At 33.6% G+C, this 7,409-nt stretch overlaps 1 pseudogene across 1 annotated transcript; it reads right to left on the reverse strand.

Moving 5' to 3' along the window:
* Positions 1 to 634: 634 nt before the first annotated feature.
* On the reverse strand, positions 635 to 3,119 carry LOC143534456 (phospholipid:diacylglycerol acyltransferase 1-like; annotated as a pseudogene). Its single transcript, XR_013135554.1, has 6 exons — positions 3,112 to 3,119; positions 2,313 to 2,497; positions 1,949 to 2,232; positions 1,533 to 1,849; positions 1,178 to 1,437; positions 635 to 1,089 (listed from the first exon to the last, which is right to left on the reverse strand). The product of XR_013135554.1 is annotated as a phospholipid:diacylglycerol acyltransferase 1-like (transcript).
* Positions 3,120 to 7,409: the final 4,290 nt, after the last annotated feature.

A 7,409-nucleotide genomic window follows, 5' to 3' on the forward strand; every position in this document is an offset into this window, starting at 1 on the left:
ATGGGTTGTGGAGCATGGGGCTTACTTGTCAGGTGACCCAAGATACAACGTGTGGGGTTTCTTTGTACCCAAAAAGAAAACTAGTGCTTTTAATACGAGATGATATGATGGTTAAGGGTGAATAATTGTATATTTTTAAATTGGTTAATGTGATTACAAGAACTAGAGAATGAAGTAATTGCATTTAAAAACGTAAGCTAAATATATAAATATTCACTAGTACGTATGCCCGCGCGTTACGGCGGGGATGCAATGAGGATTTGATTGGTATGATGAAGTCTAGACCGTTTTAACATAAGATTCATTACAATTTACAAATGAGTGCGCCTCTTTCGAGTGGTAATATTACAATAAACAATCCAACAATCTACATCTAACATATCTTAACATTCAATATATACAAAACAAATGTTGTGTTACTTTCATTTAAACATATCATTGCACCTGTAATTGTATAGATTCATCGGTATGGAGGTCTTGCATAATCCGGGCCAGTGACTGGCAACTCCATTCGATATTTCCGAACCGTTTATTCAAGGCTTCATCTAAACATAGAATTGCCTTGAAACTGCGCAAAAATTTTTGGATTCAGATCGAGCACGAAAAGAGCGGCTACCATATGGAAGAATATATGCTATAACACAAAAACTCCATACATTGGCATATTTACTTTCTCGGACCACTCGAACATATCTGTGTACACCTGATCACCTCCCAGTTCTTCACCCTTGGCTCCGGCTGCGACTCTAATAACATCTTCAATCAACTGGAAATTACCCATAATATCCACGTGGACCCCACTCTGGGTGCCCCGGCCCTCAAGAATGTTAGCTGGAGGGTTGTGATCGTATTCCCGAACATACGTTTTGATTCCCGAAGGATTGAATGCTGGTACGGTTTCATCACCATCAACTGTATAAACCCCATCTTTTAAGCAATCGTCCTCGTTTTTATCCTTTGCTGACGTGTCAATTTGGAATGGTATGTAGCATTCAGCTACGGTTATGAGTTTATAAAACATATCCTCTTTCAGTTGGGATACCAACTCCATACATTGAATAAATCTCCATGTCTGGACCGTTTGGTAACCTGAAAATGGATATTATTGCTAAATAGTAAAGGGCAAAAAGGTCATTTTGTAAACGGTACATAACAAACATGTGTTACAAAGATTCACTTTGTCTGCAATGGATTAGACCAATATTTGTGATGTTTGTATTTTGGGTCATCCAAGTTATCAGCAATACCATATGAGAAATGAGCAGCATCGCGTTCCATCATTTTTGGAGCAACAAACTCAAGCAAATCCACAATGTCGCTAGTTGTATAAACCTTGTACTCTGTAATAGCCTTAATTCCACCAAATCCCATGTCATGGTATTTGGTCCAAACATCTCGACATGTATTGTTTGCAACATTGTTACCCTTTACAGCACCCTAAACATCAACACTTACTTTAGAACACATTATTGGTTCTGAAACTGCAGTAATACGATATGGTTGTTTGAATAAACTAATACTAAAAATCGTACCCAGAATTCTATTTTCTCGATCTCTGAAGATGGTGCCTCTGCTGCATCTCTCCCAAACAATATTATTCTTCCATAATTTGCATGTGTTGCTTCAATTTCCGACTCACTTTTGGTGGAAGATTCAGTGTCATTTTTTGAATGTTCTCTTACTTGGACTATACCCGTCTTTGGGTGACCAATCAAGACCGCCCCAAATGGTGCCCCCACCTTTCGATATCATAGACATGGTTGAATACCACGTGTGGCTCATTCTCATTACATGCTGTAATGTTTGAATCTGAAATAAATCCGAGTCTAACAAACCCGGTGCAAGAGCTCTGCAAATAAGTTGCATACAAGTAGTACTAAATGTTAAATTGTTAATATAAACCCGACCGATGTATTACATGCTAAAGTTTAACGAAAAACCTAAGTACCTGACTGATGCAATATCTTTGGCTTCAGCAGAGAAAAGCCTGGATACAACTTTTGGGAAACCTAAAAACGGTCCACCAATATTCATCACCGCCTTCATATGTTTAGCACACCAATCTGGTCCACCTCCACCACCCATTAGAGCCGGTGCTTCAACCCATTTCATGAAATGCAGGAAGTAGATAACCCCCATTGAATGCGGGATAATAACCGCCTTTCTACCGCCATTTGTAGCAACCATTAGTTCTATATTGCTCTTTATCCGGCTCAATGTTTGGTCTCTTACCTGACACAACAAAACAATCCATTTCAGTTATGACATGGCCTATCCATCTTGCCACCTGGTTAAGCAGAAACAAAACCTACCTCTGTGTTTTGAAATGAGAGTCTCCAGTCATATGCAGCCATGTACATGTTTTTCTCTTCGTAACCAACACGGGCCAAGTTAGCAATCAAAACAGTCAAACAAAATATCCTGGGGTGAAATAGTCCCTGGTGGATCCATCCCTGTTTTGTTGTCTAGAGGCATATGTTGTACCCAAGATGAAGGCCTGCAACATATCCACAACCACACATATAACACGCAATTATATACAAAACACAAATTGTTATAATACATAATTACATATAAGCAACTTCACTTCCAAATTATGCAAATAATCTACATTTTGGCATCTAATAAGTTATAAAGCATGCTAATCTTTACATCCTGCCACTGGGTTATGCATTTAAATACTCTACAGAAAGCATTCTATTAATGAGTTGACAGAGTTAGTTACACAGTTGACTTTGAATTAGTTATAAGCCTATGCATTAGTCGATATGTAGATGTATTGAGACTCATTATTTACTAACAAAAACACAATTAATAAAATTACCTACTTTCTGTTTGTTCTCTCACACTATCATTTAAAGAGATTACAGAAACAAATTGCTAATAAGAAGCTTAGATCAAACTTCAAAGCCTGCAATCACTACAATATGACAAAAAAACTCACATAAAGCATAAAATCCAAAATTAATCATGTAACATGTATAACTACAAAGAGCAAACATACAAATTTAACCCTAATTTGTATAATCAAGTGATCTAGTAAATTATCGATGTAAAACCTCAATATGCTAGAAATGAATCAACTTTTATTATGAAATATAAACTCCATACCTTGACATTGTGCCTATAATATGAAATATAAACTAACTTTCTGTAGAAGTTGAAGACTAAAAATTTTCATCCGCACTGGGTTAATAATATGGGCTGTTAAAAGAATAAAAAAATGATTACAAATATATAAGTGAGCTGAGTCGTTCGCGAGTTACGCGAGATGGGACTAATAAAAAGCTCGAAACTAATCCAAAAAGTTCAATTGGATTGTGTGATACGAACCTAGGATTTGTTTGGTAGCATTGCCCTTCATGTAACTATGACCAGCAGCGGTCGTGCACCTCCTGTTTGGACAATATTAGGGTGTCTCAATCTTAAATGAATCAAAATTAGGCTTCAACTGAATAGAATAGATGAACACAGTAGATAAATGCATGCTATTAACAAACCTTGCTAAGTGGATGATTCCCATCAGAGAGCTCTAAAGCCCTAATCAATTATCCATGTGAAAACAAAGCCGAATTCAATCCAACAGCTGTGATGGGAATGGATTGAAGGGTGCCTTAAATCATTTAATTTGATTAATCATTAACCCCTAACTATCAAAATTTCGGAGTTGTAGTTAATGTGCGACTATGGATAGATTATAACGCGTGAATCGTTACCAATTGGAGAACGAATCCTCCGCTGAAGACAAAGGTGTGGTTGCTTAAGTTGAAAGCCTTACATTGTCGATTCTACAACTGCAATCGCAAGCGTTAATTTAACCTAGAACAAAGTAACTTGGGCCGATTTTGACTTTAAGAATAAAACATAATCATATTTCTATAATATTAAAAAAAATATATCACACTTTTTTTTAATTAATGATTAGCAAATTTTAGAATAATTTAGTATTTAAAAATGTATTTCTTTTATTTTTATGGATATTTACTTATTTTATTATAAATATTAGTATACGTATGATATTTGACATATATATATATTACTCAAAAAATAATTTTCTTTATCTATACCAAATCCGAGTACTCTTCGAGTATTCCCCAAGTAGTCCGAGTACACCCAACTTCTCGATCGGCCGTATAGGGTCCGCCTAGCGACTTTTACAACCATGCCGATCAAATTTGCCACCTACAAAAACCACATAGTAGTCATATTATTAACTGGTTTCAAATTCTTTCTATACCCTCTTTTAGTAATCCCAATTATTTCTTTCCCTTTTTTTTACAAAGTCAAAAAGTTGTTTTTGTTGGCTAAAACGTGGTGTTTTTGGTAGCACGCTTATTAAAAAAATGTGTACGATCATTTGTAGGGAACCATTTCGGGTCCTGTTACTACGAGTTTGGTCAGTCAATAACCTATTGTAGATCACACGTTTGTAGTTTAAAGTAACCGTGTTAAGAAAAAAAAATATTTTGTTGACGAATATAAATTCGTTTGATTTTGATATGCGTATACCACACATTCAAAATAAACCTGCTGGGCTGTTATGCCCTTATAGATGGTCAGGAGATTTTCTCAAAATGGTTTCTTTCTAGGGTTTTCAGGGTTCGGTCGTCGCAAGTGTAGTTAATAACTTAATATGACGAGCATCTCTATTGGAGGATTCTTGTTTCGAACTAAAGGCGACCCTGCCAAACTAGCAGTAATTAAGCAGGTGAGTCATTGCTCTGACACCGCTCGAGAAAAATATTTATTCAAACTAATGTGGGATCATCCGCTCATACATACATGTATATGTTATATATAAAAATGAACTAGAGTTTTATATATGTGTAAAAGGTATTACCTTTTTCCTTTTCAAAACAGAGTTTCCAAATATAAGGAAATCATAGTTAGAGTGATTGCTTTTAATACTTGGAAAGTTGGAATACATTTTTCTTTTTGTGGTTATAAAAATATTTTCAAGACTACATGACTATAGAGTGAATCAAAAGCCGCTTCATTATTGATAATTGTACTTGTATTAAATGTATTAAATTATTCATGATAGATGATTGTATTTTTGACTCTCAAAGGAGAACCAATTAACAAGGGATATAAGTGAGCAAATTGCCCTATGAAATGCTTTACATTAGAAAATTGAGTTGATTGAAGACACCCTTTCTTTGATTTCTATTGATACATGATTGGAGGGAACAAGCAAGCATGGTGCTATAAAAAAGTTTGCATATCTACAAAAAGATGAACAAGGTAAAAAAGTCATCTTGTAATATGTCATCCACTTGGAATAGTTTGTAAATGATCACCTTGAAAATTTCCTACTTCTTGTGGGGTTTTTATAAAGTTGAAATTAAAGGTTTTAAATTTGATATTAGAGAAATGATATAAAAAAAATTATAAATTTTTATTCCTTGTGGGGTTTTTATAAGTTTGAGGACCCATCCATACTTTTCAGTTTTTCATCATGTAGGATATCAGAAACATATAATAAAAATCTATATCTTTTAAATTGTATATGCCGTAAAAGTAGTCATTTTCTTATACAGTAAAAGTAGTCATTTTCTTATACATATTATATTCAGGGCGGGCTTACCCTTATTGGGATCAGATGTCTTTTATTAAATTTTCTTTGGTACTATTATAGTGTTTAGATCTTGACTGTCTTCTGTGAAATTTTGACATCGCCCGCTGTAGAATTTAAAGAATGATCCCATAAAAGTTTGAGACCGACCCTAATAAGAAAATGAAAATTTCAACAAATATAATTATATAAATGCATTATAAATAAGCTATACAATTAAAATTGAATTTTATTCTCAATTTTTAAATTCAATACACATTTTACCTAATTAAAAAACCAAGTGAGGTCCAAATTCTAACTAAGCAAGTAAACAATCGACCGTCGAGTATGATTGCTTCTATGCAAATCCAAGAGTGTGGGCACCGTTTTATCGAGGTAATATCCAACTTGTTTCATTAAGAGCATGTTTGGGATTGAGTTTGAAAAATGCTTATTGACTTATTGGTGTTTTCAAAAATCCAATAAATTAAAATGCGTTTGGCAATCACAAAAATCTTTCTTATTTTAGCTTTTTGAAAGAATTAAAAAGCAATTTTTCAAAAGTCTTAAATCCTGGCTTTTCAAAATGATTTTTTGAAAAAACTAATAAGCCAATAAGCATTTTTCAAACTCGTTCCCAAACATGCTCTAAGTTGTTTGACTTCTTGTGATAATTTTTGTACGTTTTCTAGTACAAATATATTATGATTAGCCGAGATGTACCATACGATGTTGATGAAAGTGATAAAGACTCTTGATTGAATTCGCGACCTATATCGATAATTTAAAAGGAGACAAATGACTTAAAAACTTTAACGGTTATAAATCGTGAAACGAAAATAATAGTTAAGGTTTATAGGAAGATACTAGGCCCACAAAACCAACATCATCATCTCTGTTCATGAGAAAGTTTTAATTAAGCAAACAATAATTTCTACACTATACTTTTCAATCATATAATAATATTCCTTATGTATGGTGTAACGTGGAAAATAAATATAAAAACACACCCTACTTTTTGAAAGTCATAAAAAGATGATTGAATCAATCAAATATTCTCTCTCTTTTTAAGTCAATAATACCAATATTTGCACATGTGGTGGGAAATACCATATTTCAGACACTAGTTTCGTTTCTAACGGGTTAATTCAAACATTGGATCATTGCAAATTGAAAAAAATATATTTACATTTTAGTTTAGGTGTATAATCGTTTGTCGGTTAAACGCGTGTGATTGTTTACGATCTCTTGCGATATTCACTAACAAACACCGATTTTAAGTTGGATCACAAAGAATTGTAGCTTATTTTTCTTTCGATGGGTTTTAGGTATCACCATTCATGTCCCTTGATCCCGTAACAAACGAGTGTAAAATAAATAATTTAATCTTTCTCTAGCGTATGTTAGATGATGTAACAAAATATATGAATGTATTATGTATCCATAATTTCATATCCGTTAAACATTATAACTTCATATTTTGTGTGATGTGAAAGTAATACTTAAAAGCTTGTAAAATTAATATGTCATGGAAATAAGCTCAACGAAGAAACTCAGCAACGTTGAGCTCTACGAGTTAAAAAGAAGCTTAGTCAAGCCTGAAGAACCCAAGGTTGGTGATCAAAGAGTCGATATACAATGAATTTGCTAACATTTATTTGAACCAGTATATATTATTTCTTTATGTGTTCATAACACTTTTAATCTATGGTCTATTTAGTCACATCTTAGATATCAAAAAATAAAATGAAACCTTAATTACAAGTATTCTTAAAGTGAGAAAGTTAATAAAATTAAAGTTACTTATTTATTCATGTTCTTGTCATGCCATCACTTCGGGGTAGAGAAGTTGATG

The sequence above is a fragment of the Bidens hawaiensis genome, unplaced genomic scaffold, assembly GCF_021521415.1.
Source record: "Bidens hawaiensis isolate Kalapana, Puna unplaced genomic scaffold, B.hawaiensis_p1.1 tig00010168_1, whole genome shotgun sequence".
NCBI lineage: Eukaryota > Viridiplantae > Streptophyta > Magnoliopsida > Asterales > Asteraceae > Bidens > Bidens hawaiensis.